Genomic DNA, 24,491 nt, shown 5'->3' with positions numbered 1-24,491 from the left:
TTGTTTGTTTGTTTTTTGTTTTTAAGCCAACTCCATAGCTGGAATATGTCCTGTGTTGGATCCTATTTGCTGGATCCATGTCATTCTCTGGTTTGTCTCCTCCTTCATTTTGCTGGAGTATTTTCTCCAACCTTCTGGTTCAAACTACCATCATCCCTCACTTGAACTTAGAATTGGTTTTCCTGCTTCTGTATTTTTTTAAATCATAAAATATTTCAAATAAACCATGTGTGGCTTTATACTTTTTACTACATAAAAAGAATAGAGATCGGCCAGGTGCGGTGGCTCACGCCTGTAATCCCAGCACTTTGGGAGGCCGAGGCGGGCATATCACTTGAGGTCAGAAGTTCGAGACCAGCCTGACCAATGTGGTGAAACTTCGTCTCCACCAAAAACACAAAATTAGCTGGGTGTCGTGGTGCGCGACTGTAGTCCCAGCTACTTGGGAGCCTGAGGCAGGAGAATTGCTTGAACCTGGGAAGTCGGAGGTTGCAGTGAGCTGAGGTCACGCCACTGCACTCCATCTGGGTAACAAGAGTGAAACTCTGCCAAAAAAGAAAAAAAAAAGATATGAAGAGGTTATATACTTAAACATGGAATTGCTTTAAGTGTGTGGCATCCACTGTTCTTGTGCATGCCAGCAGCTTCTTACTGCAAACACCTGGGACTTGCTATAGGGCAGCTGGAGTACGTTCCACCCACACACAGGACAGGGAGCTGACAACCAAGGAGTGGAGGATCAATACTCCAGCTTTCTCCCCTCCGTTTCCCTGTATCTCAGCAGTATGGAGCTTGTTACCAATGAGAACCTGCTCACTGACTTTACACTGGTTTTCTTGCCTTCTCAGTTCCATTTCTCCATACCTCAATTGATGCTTTCTGGTAAGACCTAGCAAATAAACTGCTTTCACTGAAATTTCAGTCTTGGAACCTACTCTGGGTTCCCCAAAAGACCGAAATATATTCATTTTCCCATCACTGGACTTCCAGGGTGCTTACAATTTTTCACTGTTACAAACAGGGCTGCAACATTTGTCTACAAACCTCTAGATATACACGTAGGAAGATTTTAGTATTTTCCACTAGTGAAACTGCTCAGTTTGAAGGTATGTGCATCTTCATCTTTAATAAATACTACCGACATTTGAAAAGCCCAACAATGTCAAGGACTGGCCAGAGTGCCATGTGCGATGGGTGTGGAATGGCAGGTCACTGTAGCAGGTGCGGGGACTCAGTTGGGGTCTTGGACAGGCACTTAGTTATAGCAAGAATGTTTCATAAATGGTATCTGATATATTCAAGACTAGTGCGGGATAAAAACACATTGCTTAGAAATAATTATACATATATCCAAAGTCAACAAAAGTCTTTTTCTTCTCATGTGAAAATACATAGTTTTTTTCAGAGGGAGGGGAAACAACTTAAAATAAACCAGAAAATCCCTTCATGTTAATCATTCTTCTCATAAACTTCAAATTTGAACTTAATGTCTTTCTCCTCCTGGACATCAGAGAGAACACCTGGGTATTCTGGCAGAAGTTTATATTTTTCCGAATCAATTTCTGGAAAAAATGTGTTACTTTCAAAGTCCCGCCTGATCCTTGTCACAAATAGTTTAAGGTGGCCTGGGTGATTCATGGCTTCCTTATAAACAAAACTGCCACCAACTATCCAAATCATCTCTACTTTATTTGCTGATTCTGGTTGTTCAGTAAGTTTTAAGATATTATCTAGACCTCTGGCAAGAGAATGAGCTCCTTGTGGAGGTTCCTTGAGTTCTCTGCTGAGAACTAAATTAATTCTATCCTTTAAAGATCGATTCTTCTCAGGAATGGAGAACCAGATCTTCCTACACGTAACACCAGATTCTGTTTACCTTCTAGTGAAGAGTCTGTGTCATTCTCTGGAAATACCTAAATTCATTCCTGAGCGGCGGCCAGGGCAGGTGCCCTTTCTTGCCAATGCCCATGTTCTGGGACACAGCGACGATGCAGTTTAGCAAACGAACCATGACAGCAGCGGTGAGCACCTCCGAGCCCGCTCGCTGCGCGCGGCCAAGATTGGCCGGAAGGTTTTTACTTCGAACCTGGAGGATGAGCAATGACATCTCCCTCTCTCCACCTCAAAGCTCCTCCTGAGCATTCACCTCCTCGGAGAAGGGGCAGCGCAACAGCGTCCCCTGGTGGTCCATGCGCTTCCTTTTGCAGATCACTCACTGCCCTGAGGTCCTCCTCTCCTTTCCATGCACCTGGGATTTCTTCACTGGACACCAGCCTGAGTCAAGTTTCCTGTGAAGCAAAAGAAGCGCACAGGGCTTGCTCATGGAGTCCCTGCACAAAGTGGCAGCATGGGCACAGCAATTGAGTCGCCACTCACCAAGGCTGACCTGGCAGCTGCCACTGCTGAGGGCCCAGCTAACTAAAAGCAGCTGTTTGTTTTTGGACGGAGATATAAAACAGGGAATGGTAATTAAGAATAAAATAACATTATGATAGATAAATATGCCACTAAAGATATAGTAGCAGTTTAAATAATTTTGAGACTATGAACAAGATTTTGTCAATTTGGAGAACTTATTACAAGTAGAGAAAGCTGAGTATTGATCCTCCCCTCCTTGGTTGTCAGCTCCCTGTCCTGTGTGTGGGTGGAACGTACTCCAGTTGCTCTATAGCAAAAGATGGTGGGAGGAGGAATGGTGTCATCTCCACCTTTGGCAAGATCCATGTCACCGTGTTCAGGGGAAGGGCCATGAACTCCCCATGCAGAGAGGAGGCTGTGGCCATGAAGGCGCCTGTGGGAAAGGTGAGGAGCCGCTCCCTCTACACTGATGGCCAAGAGCCTGCAGACGGCGGGGAAGGCTTCCCCTCAGCTGTGTCCTATCAGGTTTTTCCAAGAGTCAAGGAGTAGACCTGCGTATTGCCTCTGCTGATGTGAGCTGCACGCACACCTAGAAGTGAGGTCACCCCTGCTGGTGGTCCTGGGGCTGCTGGTTGTTCTGGGTACTCAGAGGGAAGATGGGGAGAGGGCTTTGTGCAAAACAGTAACCATACTCTATAAATTAGTTTTTCATTAACCTTTGTGTCATAAAATGTAGGACTCCAGAAGGAAAAAGAAACAGTCTAAAATTTGTGTCCTTGAATAAAAAGTGAACACCCATTAACCACCAGGAATAGACGTTTGTGGAGCAAACCAGAAGCCCCATCATTTCGCCAGCTCAGCAGTAAACTCTTTCCTCCCCCAAAGTAAAATACATCCTGACTTTCACATCATCACTTCTTTGTTCTATTTTATATTTTTATCATCCAAAATTATAATTTAGTTTTACCTTTAGAAATATGCATTTGTTCTCTTTTATTCTATAGATTCTTTCTTGAAATTTATATTGTGTGGTAGAGCTTTCCATAGTGTGCATTTTGCTGATTGCTCCCCAAGCCATTGTTTAATATGTGTTTTTATTATCTGAATTGCCTCTAAATTGGTAATTGGCTATGGAGGCTAGCTTATATTCAGGCTTGGTTTCTTTGTTGCTTGTACTTGTTTGATGGTGCTGTAATGTGTTCTTCCATCAAGAGGAAGAACCTGACATTAGTTTTTTGTTTTATTGTGTTGTTAATTGCCATTGCTGTTCAATGGTTAAATCTGTTAACCCATGATGGTTTGCAAAAGAGTTATTATAGTCTCGGTCTCTCATTCCTTCCTCATTTATTATCCGAATAATTTCTAAGTAAGAGATTCATGCTCCTCTACTGTTTGTTTACTACTAGAAATTTATTAACCAGCGACTAAGCCAAGCATCTACTCACCTATGACCCAGCAATAGCACTCTTAGTTATCAACCAGTAGAAATGTGTGTATGTGTGTGCCAAAATATATGAAAATATTATTCATAGCAGCATGACTTGTAAAATATGGATACAACACAATTGTCTATCAATAGTGAAGGGACAGGAAATATGAGCTATTTATAAAGTGGAGCATTGGACAGCCACGGGAGTGAATAGGCTACGACCACACACAGCGAGATGATGAGATCCAGGGTCATGATGGTGACTTTATAATGCCATTCAACTGGAACTGGCAGAACTCATCTGTGTTAGAAATCAAGAGTGGCTACTCCAGGGTGAGGAGGGTGGTTAATGACTGAGGAGGACCCAAAGATGTTTCCAGCAGGCTGTGATTGGTGTACTTCGATGTGGGTGTTGTTTACCCAAGTGTTCACTTTGTGAAACTACATTGCCCACTTGTGGATTGTCCTCCTTTCTCCGTGCATGCTGTTCTTCCCTCAAATATACATTGCTGGTGTTTTGAAGCAATTCTATGTACACTAAGAAGAATCACTCCTACTGCATATCCTTGGAAATGCTGAATTGAAAAAATTAGTGCAATTGTTTTTAATTCCAGGAAATAAATACATATAAAGAGGAAAATCTACAACAACAGCAGTAGGCTTGGGAGCTGACACCAGAACAGCTTTGGAAATGACTCACAAGCCAGGAACTAGGAATCAAACCCAAACAAGCCCATGGGAGGTGGGGGGTGTGAAATGATGCCCAGTAGTGCATGAATGAATGAGTCATGGACAGTGGTTCATGCCTTGGCTGGCCAGTCACAAACTTGGGGAAAATAGAGTTAGAAAATTGGGAGGTAGAGAAGAGAGGTACACATAGACCTCTTGCTGTAGGCCGAGTGCATGACGATAGTGGTTGTGTGTGGATGCCTACCAGAGGGTCTTTAAGGTACTGGGGCTCCCTGTAATCAGGTGAGTGAGATGACTTGACGGACAATGCCACTCAGCCGCACAGGGCTTGCTCATGGAGTCCCTGCATGAAGTGGCCGTGGTGGCTGCCATGGACACTGCATGGGCACAGCAATTGAGTTGCCACTCACCAGGGCTGACCTGGCAGCTGCCACTGCTGAGGGCCCAGCCAACCAAAAGCAGCTGTTTTTATTTGGATGGAGAAATGAAACAGCAATGGCAATTAATAATAAAATAACATTATGATAGATAAACATGCCACTAAAGATATAGTAGAGGTTTAAATAATTTTAAGACTATGAACAAGATTATGTCAATGGGGAGAACTTATTACAAGTAGAGAAGTTAAAACAGTTGTAAAACTTTATTTGCCTTCAGACATATCCAGACTGTTTTACAGATTATTTCTATCAAAACATTGAAGAAGGCTACTGAATTTATACATAATATTCAAGAGAATGAGGAAACATAGAGAAAGCCAGTAAACTCATTATTGTTTATGTATAAATAACATTGATTCTAAAGCCAACAAGGGAATACATAAGAGAAAAGCATGATAGGATAATCACTTTGAAGCAATTAGAGGTAAAAATACTGAGAAAAACAGTACTAGACTGTGTCCACCAATGAGCTATAAATAAATTAAATATCCTCCCCAGGATACAAGAATATTTAAACTTTAAATCTGTAATGCATTTTACCACTTAATTAAAGAATAAAAGACAGAGATAATCACATTTTGTTAGATGCAGAAATTACTGCAGATGAAATTCAACACTCCGTCTCACCCACAGTTCTTCACTTATCTCCACTTCTAAGAACTTGTGGTCAGTACTCGCTTTGGCAGCACATATATTAAAATTGGAAAGATACAGAGCAGATCAGCATGGCCCCTGCACAAGGGTGACATGCAAATTCATGAAGCATTCCATGTTTTTAAACTCTCAGTAAACTAGGTATTGAAGGAACATACCTCAAAATAATAAAAGTCATCTATGACAGACTCACAACCAGTATCATACTGAATGGGCAAAAGTTGGAAGCATTCCCCTTTAACACCTGCACAAGGCAAGGCTGCCCTCTCTTACCGGTCCTATTCAACAAAGTATTGGAAGTTCTGGCCAGGGCAATCAGGTAAGAGAAAGAAAGGATATTTAAATAGGAAGAGAGGAAGTCAAATTGTCTTTGTTTGCAAATGACATGATCCTACATCTAGAAAACCCCATTGTTTTAGCTGAAAAGTTTCTTAAGCTGATAAGCAACTTCAGTAAAGTCTCAGAATACCAAATCAATGTGCAGAAGTCACAAGCATTCCTATACAACAACGATAGACAAGCAGAGAGTCAAATTGTGAATAAACTTCTATTCATAATTGCTACAAACAGAATAAGATGCCTCGGAATAGAGCTCACAAAGGAATTGAAGGATCTCTTCAAGGAGAACTACAAACTGCTGCTCAAGTAAATCAGAGAGGATACAAACAAATGGAAAAACGCTCCATGCTCATGGATAGAAAGAATCAATATCATGAAAATGGTCATACTGCTCAAAGTAATTTATAGATTCAATGCTATTTTCATTAAACTACCATTGGTATTTTTCACAGAATTAGAAGAAATGATTTTAAAATTCATATAGAACCAAAAAGAGCTTTATAGTCAAGACAGTCTTAAGCAAAAAGAACAAAGCTGGAGGCATCATGCTACTTGACTTCAAACTATACTACAAGGCTACAGTAACCAAAACAGTATGGTACTGGTACAAAAACAGATGCATGGACCAATGGAATAGAATAGAGAACTCAGAAATAAGACCACACATCTACAACTATGAGACTTCAGTGACCACACACAATAAAGAATACAATCTATACAAAAATAGTTTAGAAAATGTAATTTTCACAGTTACCATTGACATTGAAAATGTCTAGTTTTCAACTTCAAAAAACACGAGTTATGCATGTATGAAAGTATGACTCATTCACAGGAAAAACAATGGAAAGAAATTGTTCCTGAAGAAGAGTGGACTGACTTACTAGACAAAGACTTTGAATCAACTGTCTTAAACATAGTCAAAGAGCTAAAGGAAACCATGGACAAATAACTAAAGAAAATCAGGAGAACTATGTTTCACTAAATAGCAAAAATCAGTAAATAATTGTGAAAAGGAAGCAAATGGAAATCTGGAGCTGAAATGTACAGGAAGTAAAATGGAAAATTCACCGGAGGGCTTCAAGAACAGATTTTAGTTTGCAGAATGAAGAATCAGTAAACTCAAACATAGGCCAATTGAAATTGCCCATTTGAGGAGCAGAAGGGAAAAAGTATGAAGAAAAATGAACAGAAGAGATCTGAGAGACAACATCAAGTGTATGCATTTTGGGAGTTCCCAAAAGAGAGAAAGAAGAAGAGGGAAGAAAGAGTATTTAAAGAAATAATGACCCCAAACTTCGGAAATTTTATTAAGAACATGAATCTGGGTATCCAACACACTGAAACATTTAAAGTAGCAGCAATTCAAAGATGTCCACACTGAGAAACATTATAATGAAACTGTCAAAACACAAAGACAAACAGAGTATCTTGAAAACAACAAGAGAAGGGACTCATCGAGTACAAGGATCCTCCATGAGATTAACCACCAAATCTTCTTCAGAAACTATGGAGTTCAGAAGACATTGGCATGACAAACTTAAAGTACAGAAAGAAAAAAACAACCTGTCTCAACTGACAGTTGCATATTTGGCAAAACTCTCTGTCAGAAATAATGGAGAAATTCAGACATGCACAGATAAATAAAAGCTGATGGCACTTGTCTCTGGTAAACCTATTCTACAATTAATGCTAAAAGGATTGCTTCACACTGAAATAAAAGGACATTAGATAGCAACTTGAAGCCATATGAAGCAAAGAAGTACACAGCTAAAAGTAACTTCATAGGTAAATAGAAAAGCAAGTATTTTTTGGGAGGTGATAATTTGTAACAATTTGTGATAATTTGTAACTCCTCTTTTGTTTTTCTCTATTTAATTTAATATAAAATGCCCATCAACTGATGAATGGATAAACAACATGTAATCTATTCTGCAATGGAATATTACTTGACCATAAAAGGAATAATGTACTGATACATGTTACAACTTGGATGAATCTTGAAAGCATGTCAAATGAAAGAAGCCAGTCACAAAAGGCCATATTGTATGATTCCATTTTAATAAAATATTCAGAAGAAGCAAATCTAGAGAGACAGAAACTGGGTTAATGGTGCCAGGGGCTGGTGGCAGGGGAGAGTGGAAGGTAACTGCTTAGCAGGTACAGAGTTTCCTTCTAGGGTGGTGAAAATGCTCTGAAACTTGATAGTGATGATGGCTGCATAACGTTGTGCACCTACTAAATGTTACTGCATTGTACACTTAAATGGTTACAATGGCAAATTTTGTGGTGATGTATATTTTATCACAACTGAAGAGAGGCTGGCAAACATATTCCAAGTTTGCTTGGGAATCTGCCCATCTGTCTTTTCTCCTTATGATTTCATCTGCTATTCAGAGCTCACCCTTGCTCTTCTGCAAGTAGAAAGCTTCCTTTTCAGAACACGGTCCAAGATCAGCCAGGTCCAAACCCCAAAATGACTTTCTGTCTTGGATCCAAATGCTCAGATGTAACTCGGGCTAACTTCAGGGGAAGTCAGGAGATTATCCAAATAAGATGATTCAATGGGAGTAAGAATGTTTGACTTTAATGTTAGGGAAGTTATGTTTGCATTTCTAAAAGCGATCCTGCTTACCAGTGAATATATGGTTTTTGTCTGTGCAGGATGGAGTTCTCAGCAGAGGAATGAAAGACAGCCCTAGGAATATGATACACCTCATGGGTAGCTGACTGACCCACACATCTGCCACCCCCAGCTGAAGGAAGAGGCTAAAGTCTACCCTCCGCCCATCCTTCAGTTGTATTCCACAGGACATGGACCCTCTACAAGTGTGGACATTCCTGGATCTCAGTTGCCCTTCCTGCTGTTGAGGAGTCTCCACTGGTTTGGCTTATGCCTAGGTGGGTTCTGCAGGAGGCTGAGTGTCCCCCAATTCTCAAGGTTTACATTCAGTGAACCCAGAACAAGCCTCAAAGTTCACAGGGGCTCACATTTTCATCTATGAAATGGAAGAATCCATCTCCATCTTTCAGGTGTAGTGGTAATTTTTTATATATTATATAAAATTATATATATATATATAGAGAGAGAGAGAGACATACATTTATACACAAACACATACACGACAATCAGTAATCTATATATCGATGGTGTTCCTAGTGTTGCCTTTATTGCTCAGCTGAACTCTATAACCAAAAATTAGATCATGGATTGTGAAGGAAGAACTCATTTCTTTTCTCTGGTGGAGCACTCAGTAGGCATTTCTGCCCTTTGGGTTCAAATGAGAAAGCAGCTTTAGCTTGAGGCAGAAAGAAGATTGTGAATATTATTATTATTATTATTATAAAGATAAGGTCTTGATATGTTGCCCAGGCTGGAGTGCAGTGACTTTTCACAGCTGTCATCATAGTGTCCTACATCCTTGAACTTCTGGGCTCTATCAATGTTCCTGCCTCAGCCTCCTGAGTAGCTGGGACTACAAGTGCATGCCACCATGTCTGGCCTCATTTCATTGTTGTTTACTTCAAATGCTTTATTTTAAATGTTAAAATATATGCTTTTATATTGGAAAAGTTAAACCCTATTTGATCACAGAAGACTTTAAAATGCACTGACAGAAACATCACCTAGGCCTTTCTTTAAAAAATCACTGCTATTATATTGTTGAAACTTTGTAGACTGAAGTGCAAATGGTGGTCCCCGGAGCTGTCTTGTGCAGTGGTGCTCATTTTCATTTTGTTATTTTCTATATATATGTGTATATATGCTGTCATTTTACAAAGTTGCATTCATATGTTATGGGTTATCTTGGATGTTGCTTATTGAATGTATTATTATACAAGTAGTTTTCCATGTTATAAACTTTGCATAAAGTTTATACACTTTTACAAGCTGCATCCCACTTCAGATAAGAAGATGTAACCCAACTTCTTTTGGATCCATCTGCTTTCATTTTGTCTTGTTGTAAATAATGTTTTGACAAGCATCTTTATATAGAGAGATTCTTCTATGTTTAGAATTTTAGAAAATTCATAGGCTACTCAAATGATAAATATTAAGACACAGACTTTTAAACATTTTTAATTATTTTCATCACATTGTCACATTGCTTCTCTAAATCATCTTACTGACATATTCCACCACACCTTTCAGGACATGCTAGGACTCAAGGCTATTTATGGATCTGGAATCACAGAGGGGTGTTGGGGGTAAATGTGGAGTGGAATCACAGGGTCTTGAGGGCAACTACCTCAAAGAAGACCAGTACTTTTTCATTAGGGAAAACTGGATTAATTTTGCCAAATGTGGTTAAATGTAACTGGCAAATAATTTTCAGAGGAATTTAGGAGTTCAGTATCTTTAGTTTCATCAGGATCTGCCCAGATGTTCCCATTCTGATTTTCAGGATCCCATTTATTCCCAATCAATGACTTCACTTAAATAACAGATATTCTTTGAGTCTGGGATTTGCTTTGTGTTGTAATTTAGCCACCCACAGAATGAGACTCTGTGGTTATTTTTCAGAAAGTTCAGCCCTGCAGCTACAGGAGATTAGGATTTCATTCAAAGGAAACAAACTTTTAGGTGACTTACATGGCTTATGAGCTAGAAGTTTGCAGCCTTGAGTTCATCTTTTTTTTCCCCATTTTGTCCAGCACAACTGGCAAAAATCAGCCAATCACCTTATACTTGCTAGTTTAACAAAGTCTTCTAAGGTGTCAAATACATGGTCACCCAGACGTTATAACTATTTGATTAGGTCTATCCAGTGGTGATATTCTGAGTATTCACACTCTCTGTACTACTGGAAATAGAGTCATTTGTGCCTTTAAATCTAAATGGGTTAGAGAAACAATTCAAGAAATCCCCCCACCAAATTCAGTGAACTCATTCTTAAAATTCTGTTCCAGTGTCCCTGTGCCCCAGCAAGGTGGGCTGGTCATGGGCTGAGGCCTGGTGGGTCAAGGACAGCTGGCTCAGCTGGGGTGCACTGTGCCCTGGTGGATCAGCAGCCCACACTGGTGCTAGGTTTATGGGCACCAAGCCCATTTGGGAGTTGCACATACTGAGTCGGGCTCCAGTGGCCCCCAGGCTTCTAATGGATACTCTCCTCCTGCTAGTGCCAAGCTAAGCTGTGGGGAGCAGCATGCCTGTTCACACTGCCTGACAAACTGCAGCCCCAGCCCCTGTCACAGACACCCTGGCCTGCACCCTAGTGCTTTTCATGGCTGTGGCCATTCAGGCGCTACTTCAGATCCCCTAGGACTGGGAGCAGCCTGTCTGGGGGAGACCAGCAGGATGTATATGGAAGGCTGCTTCATGCTACAAGGGCAGAGTTAAGTATTTGGTACAGAGACTGGTTGGCAAAGTTGAAAATATTGCCCCGGGTCCTTTTGGGGATTATTTACCTGCCCTTGATTTGAGTGTTGTCTGGCAGGATCCCAGGCTCTGGGAGCCGATCCTCCCTCACTCAAGGCCTGCTGCAGCCTCCCACTGAGGTCTTGAAACCAGCAGGAGCAGTTGTTCTTTGATATTGGGGACACCGCAGGGCTGAGTTGCTCCCTGCCTAAAGGTGGTCCCATGGGGCCCCCTGTCTGGGTCAAGGATGGTGCAGAGCTGGTGTCCTCAAAATGCATCCTGGTGGAGCCCCAGCAGCTGCAGGTGCTGACTGCCTCTCATGAGGACTGTGGGGGCCTGCAGCTGCAGCGACTCACCCAGCAGGAGTGGTGCCACTCAGTGTGCACATGACAGATGCTCCATCCTCAGGAGATGACAAAGACGGGGAGGACAAGGCTGAAGACACAGTTGTATAATCTCTTACTCACCTCATCTGGCACATTAGAAACCTGTCCTCGGCTCATGCACAAATCCACCTTTGGTGGCCACAGGCTCCAGCTTACTACAAAGACCAAGTGTACACCATGTAATCAACACACCTCACCTTCTTCCCACCTTCAGTCATCTCACTGTATGTGACATGGTGCCAGCAGTGAGGGCCTGAGCCCTTGAGCAGACAGTCTCAGCTTAAATTCCAGCTCCCCTACTTACTGCTGTGTGACCTTGACCAAGTCACTTAATCTCTCTGTGCTTCCCGAGCTTTCTTTGTAAATGTGTATGTTTGCATATGCCAAGTACCCAGAAAGATGCTGACACATGGCAGCACCCACCACAGAAGTGGTAGCTGCGATTATTGCCTTATTAAAACAGTGGAGATGTCACCCATCAGGGCTGGAGACAATTTGGGAAATCCTGATCTGCTTCTGGTTTCAGGCGGTGAATCCTGTAGGACCAGCAGGCACACGGCTGCCTCAGTGCAGCTGGCACAGGCCACGCCAGCCCAGAGCAACTCAGAGCTCAGAGCACTCTGGGGTCCGAAGTTCAAGCTGCTGTGGTTCAACTGTGGCATCCGTCATAGAGTGTGGACCCCTCCCTATGGAGTCTCCCAGGCTCAGAGTCTTCCCTCAACTCCGGAAATGCAAATCCAACACGGACCGTACGGAGAGGTTCTGAAGGTTGAAGAGGAGACACGTGAAAAGTGCCTGGTGGACACCAGGGATGCCAATGTGGCTGGGGGACAATGGTGAGGCAGAGTGGAGGGGCAGGTGGCCCCTCCTCAGTATGTCTCCCCAGGCCCTGTGAGGACAGGTGGAGGCTCTCTCCGGGCTCTCACCTGGCCCCGCCCCAGCGTGTCTCCAGGTTCCTCTCAGCCCTGGTTACCACCAGCCCTGCAGTCAATCCCTGAGCTGGGAAGGGGCCCTTGAATCCACCCTGTCCTGCATCACAGTGTCGTCCACTCGGGCTCACATTGCCACTAGGCCACTTGGCAGCCAAGGGATGGGGCCACGTTTCGTACTTTCTGAAACACGGCTTCCCCTTCAAGTGCAGGTGATGACAGTGCCACACAGAACCAATGTTACTGCCTATCCTCATTGAGCGTAATTTCCCAGTTTTCCAACCCTCAATGAGCAAGAGAGCATGGCGTCCACCAGAGGGCGTGAGGTCACCAGTCACAGGGGCAACCAACAGGCAAAGACACCAGAAAACGACCCAGCAGGGAAGCGCAGGTCTTCACTGAGGGTGGGACCCACAGATCTGAGCGTCTTCAAGCACATTAGAGAGATGCCGTGAGGAGCGGCTGAGTCAGAGAGACTTATTTGCCTCCTCAAAAAGCATAAAATTATGTAACATAACACTTTAAAATTCTCTATCAACACAAAACTAATCTGGGCGCCGTGACTTCTGGTGAGTCACTGGGACAGACGACATTGTCAGGAAGGCTGGCTCTGTGGTGCCCCAACCTGCCAGAGCCCAGGATGGTGGCGGCCTCCCCAGAAGCACCTGGCAACTCACCTGCACAAGGCCAGTGTCCCAGCTCCCCACACCTCAGCCACCACTCCTTCTCCTGCTTGCTTGCTTTCTTTCTCTCTTTCTTTCTTTCTCTCTCTCTTTCCTTCCTTCCTTCCTTCCTTCCTTCCTTCCTTCCTTCCTTCCTTCCTTCCTTCCTTCCTTCCTTCCTTCCTTCCTTCTTTCTTTTTCTTGTCACATCTCAAGGAGAAATACACAGTTGCCAGAGGGTGAAGGTCCTGTTCATTCGCATTGAAAAGCTCAGGTATTTCTATTAGAATCACATGTTTTACTTTAAGATGCTGACTCCTGTGTCCATCTCAGCCTGGGCATTGTGCTGCCGCCTTCCAGAAGAGAAAAACTAGCTAGTGCCTTGTGAAGGGGCAGCGTTTCTCATTTCCGACAATGTCGGCCCCATAGCCGTCCAGATGAGAGATGAGGGACACAGGTGAGGACCCAAACCTGGTCTCCTCCGACAAAACTCAAGAATGTCTTGAGTGTTGGAAAGAGTTGTGAAAATGCCACAGGTACAAACACCTGCGGGCCAGTCTCACAGGGACAGCTCCATGAGGCACTGCCGCTCATTCCCAGAACCTCCTGCCACGGGCAGCGCTTAGACAGTGACCCAAGGCCGACCAGGGAGGATGCCAGCCAGGATGTGTCATCCTCAGCTCTTCAGGACATGATGCCAGCAGGGGCAAAGTTATCCCCAGCAACAAGACAGAGGAAGAAAGGAAAACAGAAGAAAGGACAATGTCACAGTAGCCACCATGACCAAGAGAGACGGTTCCAGAGTGCAGGACAACTTCACATGCAGATGCTGTGGCTGTACGATTACACTCCGAGTGTAATCACTCTCAGGGTGCTCGCTGCCCTCAGCTGGGGGCCTGCAGGGCATCAAGTCCTGAGAACACTGTGTTCTAGTGGAGTAAAATGAACTGACAGATACACAGCAAAGCTCCATATGCTTTTCCTTTTCTTTGTGCCTACAGAGTTCTTCTTCATCGTCCTCTCTCTTTTCAGCTACTGCCGCTGTGTTGGTTTAAAAAAAAAGGACAATAGTAAAAATTGAAGACAAGTGTTTGGCCATGAAGAAAAATACTGGCTATCTCCCATATTTTCAAGCATGGATGATGGTTGCAGTTTTCCAGCTCACCTTGTAGGTGATGAATCCAGAAAAAGCTTCTGTTACAAATCAAAATGGACATGCCAGAAGTATTAACTCAAATCAACCTTGTCCTGTCAAACCACCTAGTGACTCAAAAGACCACCTGGACTGTTAATGTCAGTGGCCAGAGAGTGGAGCTGGAGAAGGTGTTGTTAGATCAGGGACAAATAACCATGTTCTAGTGGCAACAGAAAATAGAACAAATGGTTGTTTGTTCATAACCTTTTGAATCACAGCAAGGTGTATAAACACATTATTGAGTGATAGTTTCAGTTCTACGCCCAAGAAAATGATCAGTGGAGTGAAGTGATTGAAGTATCACAGAAGATATGTTTGTATTTTTTCTTTTTTCAGCTTTCAGTTTCAGGGGGTGTGTATATATATAATATTTGTGTATGTAAAATAAATATATATATAATTAAAGAAAGCCTTTGCACAGTTCGCTGGAGCCACAGAAGCACCGCTCCAGAGCGGAACAATGCCTTACATCTTCAGTGTTTGTTTGTACAACATTCACTAGCAGCTACAAAAGTGACTTAATTTTCCTCTGGAAATAACGCTTGCCTGTTGTGAGATGTTGGAATGTATATGAACCATCATCACATGTTCACACGCCATAAGGAGTTTTTGATACCTGATTCACATTATTAGAATTGCTTCTTAGTATCCATGTGAATTTTCACTCGAAAAACACAAGCCAGAAACTTAAGTGAAGGACACCTAGGGCAAATGGTGGCTGAAAGTGAGGAAGATCCACATTACTGTTGCTTGTCCTGTATAAGGAAAAGAAAACAATTCTTTTCTTATTTGCCAATTTAATTCTTAATTTGCTAATTATAATTATGGTTATATACATTTCAACATTTTAATATTTTTTATGGTTAACTATAACATTTTTAAAAGAATTCTGTTCCTCTAGAACCACTCTTCATACCATAGTCTCTATCAGTCTGGATTCTTCAGAGAAGCAGAACCAATAGGGTGTGTGTGTGTGTGTGTGTGTGTGTGTGTGTGTATTTGTATTCATATGATGCTATTTATTCATGTGATTATTAGAGAGGTACGTATGAAAACCTGCAGGATAAGCTAGCAGGCTGAAAACGCAGAAAGAAGATGTTCTAATTCTGAGGCAGAATTTCTTCTTCTCTGGGAAACCTCAGTTTCTGCTCATGGAGTCTTCTACTAATTGGATGAGGCACATTCACATTATTGATGGTCATTTTCTTTTTGTAAAGTTAGCTAATTCAGCCTGGGGAAGGGGTCATGGTAGACACGGGGGAGGGCTGGTCTCCCCACCTCCTCGCGTTAGGCTATCAGGGACGCAGACACATTCAGATGCCTTTGCAGAAAGAGAAGCCAGAGGCTCTTGAAGTCACAAAGGGGAAGCGTGAAGAAATCCTGCATCTCAGTCCCTCACAAGGCAGCTGTCTCACGCTGCAGAAAACAACAGTCACGGACAAATTCAGGTCAGTGACTATAAAGGGTAATGCTCTGAACTCCCCACTACACACTCAACATGTCCCAAAGAATCACCATAATCCAGTCTTGTCCCCTCTACCCCATCCCCCTTCCACATGAGGCCCTCCAGGACATCACCTTTACAAGCTGTGAGAGACACATCACAGCCCTGGGCACTGTCAGGGTGGCCTGGGGTAGAACGAAAACAGGACCTGGTCAGAGCCTGAGGAGATGTGGGAGAGGAGGAGTTATGGCATAGGTGAGCTCCTCCACACCTGTCTCCCATACTTAACACCGCCTGAGCACCTCCTTCTCTACCCCTGGGAAGAAATCATCCTGTGCGGGGCCAGGGAGGAGACAGGGCCATGAGGTCCTAGAGGAACCCCCTAGTCTTGGATCCCAGAGAAGTTTCCAAAACTCTGACTGCAGACCCAGGACAGGAAACATGAGGAAAGCAGGTGTGGGAACTGAACCAACTGCACAGTATATAAACACATACTTGGTATAGAATAGACACAGAGTTAGGTTTGGTCTTTGGTGAATTCATGAATATGATTGTATTAAAATGTAATTGTATTGCATAAAAATTATAAAATGAAGAATACCAAAAAAATTAGGAAAGATTTTATTTTATGCAAGGAGTGTACATTTCAATTCATTAAGTTACTCCAATAGAGAAAATGTTATATGCTTATCTGTTGAGCCTATGTATTAATTTTCTCTTACAGCATAACATATGACCACTAACTCAGAGACTTTATATGGCACCCATTTATTTCTCTACATTTCCTTAATAAAAAATTCAGACCTGGCGTGAACGATTCTCAATTCAGGATTTCACAAACTGTGTCCTCATCTTGAGGTTGGGGTTGTCCTTCAAGTTTACATGGAGCTTGGTGGCAGAATTCACTTTCCGACAGTTGTAGGATTGTAGTCCTGGTTCCTTGCAGCTGTCAGGTGGAGGGTGGGTGGAGCTGCTCTCAGTTCCTGGAGCCCACCAGCATCCTTTGCCACATGGTCCCTCCATTTTCAAAGCTCGCAGTGGAGGAAGCCCCTCACATGGAATCTCGCTCACACCGTGAATCTCTTTGCTGAGGAGAAACAAGTTGTTTCAAGACCTCACCTGATTAGGACAGTCCAAGCCAGGATAATCATGGCCTTAAAGTCAACTGATTTGGGACCTTCCTTATATCTGCAGAACCCTTCACAGTAGCACCTACAGTAGTGTTGATTGAGTAACTGGGGGAAGGTGAATAACCGGGGGTGGTTATTTGGAGGCCATCACTGAATCATCCTCGCATAGCCAGGATCTTCCTTTTGTGTTTAATTGGGTCACAGTAGGAAACTGAAGTTCAAATAAATAGATTGCTGTGAATGTTAATAAAATACATCCTATTGATACATAGAAATACTGAAATCTTAAAACCAAATAACAGTGAATATCTTTTAGTTAATTCAGAGTAAATAAAAATTAAAGTGTAGTAATTCTTTCTCTTTCGAAGCTCTATTAGTTGTCTATTGCTGTGTAATAAATAACATAAAGTTCGACAGCCGAAAACAACAAATACTTATCATCTCCCACAGTTTCCAGTGGTCAGGAATCTGGGAGAGATTTCCTTGAGTGCTTCTGGCTCAGGGCCTCTCAAAGAGTTTACTGGGGAACACACCTTTCATAGAAAATGGGGAGGGAGCCAGAGAACCCTGATAAAAGTGGCAGGCCCAGATGCAAGGCTGACTCCAGTGCTGGACAGAAGGAGAGAAGGTTTGTTGGATGAATCCTAGACCACAGGCAATCTAAGGAGAATTGAGCAAGGCCATGGAGGAGTCCTCCGGCCACAGATGTCCAATAGAGGAGTCCCCTGTTGCCCAGGAATGGCCTGCCTTAGTGTCCATGCTGTTACCTGTCAGTGGCTGGGAACAGCCTATGAGAAGCAGGGCCTCTGCACCAATGCTGCAGAGGATGTCAGAGCACAAGAGCGAGGCCTTGGGAAATTACCTGGGAGAGTGGCTCAAACCTTCCACCTGAGGGGTCTGGGCCTTTGGAAATCAAACTCTCTCAGACTGGGTTGTTGGACGATTCTGTTCACATTTGCAATGGAACAAAGGGAACAAGGAGGCCCCCAAGTGATTCTGTGGGTTCCACACAAACTCCTCCTGCCCCATATTGTGTAACAGCAGCCCTGCCTCGTCCTGGGGATCCGGGTCCATCACCTCTGCCTGTCTCATCTCCTCTGCTTTTCTCTGGGCCCATACTGTCCAGACTTCCCTGGAAGCAACTGCAATGTGTAGCTCAATGGGCTCTTGTTTGTCCCCTTGTCTGAGTGCCTCCCTGTGGAAAACCAGGACCTCCCATACTACAAAGTCGAGATTTGGGAGATGAGAAGTGCAAGTTCCACAGTGGGTGAATATAAGGGATGGGACATGGAGCCAAGCCCTCTTCCATTCCTTGTTTTCTGAACCCAAGTTCCTTCCTACTGAGAATACAGCACCATAGTGATGTCTCTGATTCAATCAATGCACTGTGTCCTGAAAGATGGACCCATTCCTCAGTGTTTCCTCCAAGCTGGTTCTGAGTTGTGCCTGTTGAAGGCCTGTCCATGGTTCTGTGTGGCCTGCAGCCCCTGCATGGTGCAGATGGTGATAGGATCAGTGGATCCCCTGGTCATGGCCCATGCTGCACCTACTTCCATTTCCCTGCGAGGTGGGTCCCCCAGGAAGACACTGAGCTGAGAGTAATTCCAAACCTGTGGATCAGGAATGTCAGCAGCTCCTGGATAGTGGTGCTGGCCAAGAGTCTGAGAATAGGGGAAAACAAGCCTACCCATGGAGGAAGTGTCTATCCCTGTGAGGATGAACCCCTGGCCCTTCCATGATGAGGCTCAGTGTGGTCAATGTGTCACTTAGTGGCTATTTGATCACCTAAAGAAATAGCGCCCTAGCAGGGCTCATCAGGGCCTATCATGGCCCTCTAATTCTGACAAGCTGGATATTCAGAAGCAGCAGCAGCTAAATCAGCCTTGGTTGGTGAGAGTCAGTGCTGTGCTGGGCCCATTGTAGCCTCCAAATATGAGGCTACCTATGGGTCCAACAGCACTGACTTGCACCTGCCAAGGAAGTCGAATGACCTGGCAGGATAGGCAAGTGAAGGGAGCTAGTGTGGTTCCTGCATGCATGCACCCATCCTGCCAGGTCTGAGCGACACACAGTGAAGGCTGGCTAACTTGCATTTGCCCGCTTGGTTGTTCACTGACACCTCATGGGCAGGTATTTTCTGCGTGGATGGGGTGTTAACTTGGGGTTCAGGGTCAATCCACATGGACCATTTCCATCTCATGATGGACACTGTTGGGCCCATCCAATCTATGACTCTGCAGATCACTCAGAAGCCAATTCATACAAGCAGTTGGAACCACATAGTTCTTGGTGTCCCATGGTCAAGAATTCTTTTTTTTTTTTTTTTTTTTTGAGACAGAGTCTCGCTCTGTCGCCCAGGCTGGAGTGCAGTGGCCAGATCTCAGCTCACTGCAAGCTCCGCCTCCTGGGTTCACGTCATTCTCCTGCCTCAGCCTCCCGAGTAGCTGGGACTGGAGGCGCCCGCCACCTTGCCCGGCTAGTTTTTTGTATTTTTTTTCTTTTTTTTAGTAGAGACGGGGTTTCACCGTGTTAGCCAGGATGGTCTCAATCTCCTGACCCCGTGATCCTCCCACCTAGGCCTCCCAAAGTGCTGGGATTACAGGCTTGAGCCATCGCGCCTGGCCAAGAATTCTATCTGATCAGGGCCAGTAACACTAATGTTGCTTCTAGAAGGAGGCATATGTCTCTGCGGTGGATGACATGATCTTACTCCAGAATCCAAGGCCCTCCACCGTGACTTTCCCCCGATGCTTGGTTCGGCTCCATCCTGCATCTTTCCCCACCCCTGCCACCTCTAGCACCAGCGGGACTGAGGGATGGTGGCTGCCTGCACCACAGCCTGGATCTGCTGCGGGTCCTTTCCTGTGTGGGCCCTACTTGAAGCTGGCATCCTCGTATGTCACCAAAAATGTGGCCAAAATGATATACCTCGATATGGAATGTAGTGTTGTCAGAACCCGAAGAGATTCACCAGGCAGTGTGCTTCTCTCTCTCTCTCTTTTTTTTTTTTTTTCAGTGAAGATGAAAGATGCAACAGGTTTTTGTTTTTTTTGTTTTTTTTTTTTGTTTTTTTTTTTCTGTTTTGTTTTGTTTTCACTTGGAAGAAATTTCCCTGCATGCCCCTAGCCACCACATCCATAAAATTTCACTGTAGTGGTCACTCCTAAAGTTCTGTAAGATTTGTCCTCCTCTTTCTGGGGTGTATGTGTTTTACCAAGGCCTCAAGCGTACTTTCCACCTTCTTTCTCATCCATCCCAATCTATGATGTTGCCAGTGAAATGAACAGATTGAATATTCTGTAGAATGTTCGGAATCTCTGAAGACTCTGTTATAGATGGCGGGAGAGTTCTAATAGCTCTCAGGGAAACTATAAATAACTATTATATGAATGTGAATAACTCCATACCCACTTTCTAATTGGAAAGGAAAGCACTCAGCAAATCCCCGGCTGCACATATTGGCCTGCAGCCTTGTTAACCTCCGCTAGCAGTGATATCCGGCCAGCATGGCAGCTGCAATCAAGACTGCTACTAGGTCAAGTCTGAAGTAATCCTGTTCATTCTTTAGGCCCCATCAGGCTTCAGCAAGGACAGAATACACGGAGATAACAGACAACCCCAAAACCACCCCACTTCCTACAGCTCTCTACTGGTGGTGCTACCCCCACAATACCTGCAATAACCTCCACAAGACCTGCCCTGGGATGTGACATCACTTCTGATTCAGTTGAGAAGGGGGCAGTTTCAGAGGCTTCCCTTTGGCCTTCAGCCCAATAAGAGTCCTTACTCCACAGGTGAGGGACCCAGTGTGGGGGTGACTCCAGCTGCCAGTGCATCAAGACCAATTATGCACTCAGGAAATAAGGAAATAAACAGGGCTGGGACTACAGGATTATGAGCTATAATGTGTCCCGGCCTCTGGAAGCCCCTCTGTGATGGGACATGATGGTGCTGTGGGAATCTGGGCATCAATGTCAGCTCACACCCAATGTCAATCCTCCTCCAAATTCTACCTATTTCCCTTGCCCAATGTACTGAGTAAATGGCTGTAGGTTCCTTTGCAAAAGAGCTCAGGGAATTGAGCCAACATACACTTCCATGCTGTTCCAGGGTCTTCCTCCTACGGGTATGGACTCCTCCTCTGTCACTGGGATCTGAATCTGAAAGTTGGCTGAGTTCTGGGCATTGAGAATGGATTATGATTTTGTATTGTGTCAACCACCCTTGGCCTCCTGCTCCTCAACTCTTGCTTTCTTTCCATAGATATCAAGCAGCGCCCTCGCTGGCTTTCCTTCTGTTCTGAACCTGAGACACTGCCCTCTATTAACCTTCCCCACACTCCCTGCAGGTCAAGCACAACCTTGGCTGCTCTGTTGGAGTTGTCATAGTAACTGTGCCCTCTGACTTTTGCAGGTCACTGCCATCACTTGATCTCTATCTTTTCAGGGCCACATCCTCAAACAGATAGTAACTAGCCCAACTCTGGGGCCACATTTCCTATCATCATCCCCATCCTACAGAGGACAGAACCCCGACACTTCTTAGTGATGCAGATCTCTCTCACCAGCACGTTCATGAGGGCTCTGGTACAAGGTGTGCCCTCTGGACCTTCTGGTGGGACATGACCCTGATGGGTCTCTGGCCTCACATAATGGCTCCATCCACACCTCGATTTTCCTCAGCCTTCTTATTTCATCCTATGCATGTTCCAGGGCAGCTAAGTTGTGGCTAACTTGTTGAGAGTTGGGCATTACTTTTTCCAGTCTACATAGAGCCACCCAGCAGTGAGTGTGCCTCATGCCCTGCAGTCCCTGATAAACCCATGTCCTGAGAAACTGCCCTCAAGTCAAAGGATTTTTATTCATCCAGCCTGACATTCTGATGCTTTGATCAAACACCCTCACATTCCAATCCCGGAAGTGCTCCGTGGGCTCCTACAAGGCCATGCCGGCTGGTTCCTGCAGAGCTCCTGAGAGGGATTCCCGCTGCATCACAGGGGGGAGGCTTCTGCAGCATCTTCCAGTATAGGAAGCGGGAACTATTACCAGAGAAAGGCGAGCCTCCCCTGCATGCCCAGAGGGTCCTGGAGGGCAATCACTGGATAACTCTGTCCGTTTGCAGGATCTCATGTTTCCCCAGCAGGGCCCTGACTTTCCCACAACAGGCGTGCCTTGGCTGAGTGTCAAACATCGCTAGAGTGCTCACAATGATATCTTCAGCTGCTGTTCCATGCTACCTGCCCTTCCTCTAGAGGAGATAAAGGACTGTCCATGAGACACTGCAGAGGCACTCACACATAGCCACCGACTGCTGTTAACAATCCTCAGATTCTCATTCTTCTTTTATAGGACACCAACATGGTCGAGTAGTATTCAGGCAACTCCACTGTCTTTGTAGGTTTCCCTCTCACCCTATCGTTATTGTGCAGAGGCTTCTATCATCACACCTGCCATAGCTTCCCCTAACCAGGGCATCTTCTCAGGTCAGCAATGGGCAGATCCACAGTTGCTTGGCGGCACCTTGTACTGTGCACTTTCTGTGTCCTCCATCAACCCAGGTGGCATCCTCTTGGCCAGCCAGGCAGTGGGTGAGCTCATCCCAAATCCCCATGCTTTGGCCTGTGTTTTTGGAACACTCCTGATACCACTCTTGTTAGCGTCCCCGGAGAAGACCCTAATGTAGTATTAGATGTGCAAGAATTTATTAGGGGAAATGCTTGTGACAGAAATTAGGGAGGAAGATAGAAAACGCTGGGAGAGCCATCAGAGGGTGATGCAAGTCTAAACTCCAGTGAAGGAGAGAGGGAGGCAGAGTCAGCTGGAAGCACCCCGGACCCACTGCAGGCTAAGGGAAGTTCAGTAAGGGGATCAGGGAGTCCTGGAACTCAGTCGGCCTTCAGTGGAGGAAAGGTCCTGCCTTAATTTCCCTGCTGTTCTCAACCTTGTCCGGAGGAAACCTATGGGAACATGGTTTCAGAGCAAATGTGGCAATAGGCTTCAGGCTAGAATAGCTGGGACCATCATCAGTTACACTTCCTCTAGCTGAGGGCCTCAGGTGTGCATTCCTGTGACTGCCACAGTGGTCCAGTGGAGAGAGAATAAATGATGATGATGAAAGAGAAAAAAAGAATGGACTGATGAATTATTATCTTTAAGTAGATGAGATAGGATGCGGTTTGGACACCGGCAGAGGAACTGACTCTGGCTGGGACTAGGTTAACCTACAACAACTGTCTATGTGGTGGAAGGCCCATCAAGTCGTACAGCTACAAATGCATGAGCTGATGGTGGTGGAATCTGTGAAATTGTCTTCTAATGTGTTCATTTCTCTCAGTGAGGTAGGAAGCAAGGTCATCAGCGGAAGTAAGAATGGGGAAGGAGGGTTGGATGTGTGAGCACGGAGAGAAGGTGTGTAAGAGTCACCCAGGCCAGGAGGAGGCTGAGGGTGAGCTATGCAGGGAAAGGGTGATTGCTGAACGCGGTGGGGGCTCCCCAAGAGGTTTGGGTCGTGAAGGTAGAGAGAACAGTCAGTGTGCTGCGTGCTGCTCTCCAGCCACCTGCATCTCATGGTGGCAGGTGAATGTAGGCAGAGGTGGAATTCACCAGCTGTGTAGTTTTGCCAAGCAAGTGTGACAACGCAAGGGAGAGGCAAGGGAGGGACCTCTGTTTATTTCGATCATCTTTACTTGCTGTCAGTGGTGCCACGTAGATCTCAGTTTGCAAATCACAAACACAAAAAATTAATGTCTGAACATGGTATTACTTTAATAAATGTTTTATAAATGGATTTTTAAATTTTTCATTATTCTGATTTTACATTACTTATAGAGACTTTACTTTTGTATAGGAGTTGTACCCTACAATTCTGAAAAATTCACTTAATACTTCTAAAAGTTTTGTTTGCCTTAATATTTTCCACTTGCATAATGTTGTCACCTGCAAACTAGGACATTTTACTTCTCTTTCATTTATAAGTCTTTCATTTCTTTTTCTTGGCTTAATGCTCCGGCCAGGACCTCCAGGACAATATCTTCGCTGTTTTCTTGATCTTAGGTAGAGAGTAATCACTTTTCATCATAAAATATGATGTGAGTTGTAGGTTTTACATAGAAGCCCTTTATCAAATTGAAGAACTTGACTACGATTCCTATTTACTGACAAATTTTGTCACAAATGAGTGTTACATTCTATTTTTCATTATTATTTTTTAACTTTTAGGTTCTGTGGTATATGCGCAGGCCTGTTATATATTTAAATTGCATGTCATGGGGGTTTAGTGTACAGATTATTTCACAATGCAGGTTATAAGCATGGTACTTGATTGGAAGTTTTTTAATCTTCACTCTTCTCCCATCCTCCACCCTCCAGTAGGCCCTGGTGTCTAGTGTTCCCTTCTTTGAGTCCATGTGTACTCACTGTTGAGCTCTCACTTATAAGTGAGAGCTCGTGGTGTTTGGTTTTCTGTTCCTGTGGTAGTTCT

The 24,491-nt window shown here is 44.4% G+C and overlaps 1 non-coding gene and 1 pseudogene across 1 annotated transcript; one reads left to right on the top strand and one right to left on the bottom strand.

Moving 5' to 3' along the window:
- Positions 1-1,449: 1,449 nt before the first annotated feature.
- Positions 1,450-2,011, bottom strand: LOC135970440 (dihydrofolate reductase pseudogene; annotated as a pseudogene).
- Positions 2,012-5,587: 3,576 nt separating this feature from the next.
- LOC123573140 (U6 spliceosomal RNA) lies at positions 5,588-5,694 on the top strand. The gene has a single exon (XR_006697889.2). It is a non-coding gene; the product is annotated as a U6 spliceosomal RNA (small nuclear RNA).
- The last annotated feature ends 18,797 nt before the right edge of the window (positions 5,695-24,491 follow it).

Source organism: Macaca fascicularis, chromosome 4, assembly GCF_037993035.2.
Source record: "Macaca fascicularis isolate 582-1 chromosome 4, T2T-MFA8v1.1".
Taxonomy (NCBI): Eukaryota; Metazoa; Chordata; class Mammalia; order Primates; family Cercopithecidae; genus Macaca; species Macaca fascicularis.
This window is presented reverse-complemented; position numbering and strand designations above follow the sequence as displayed.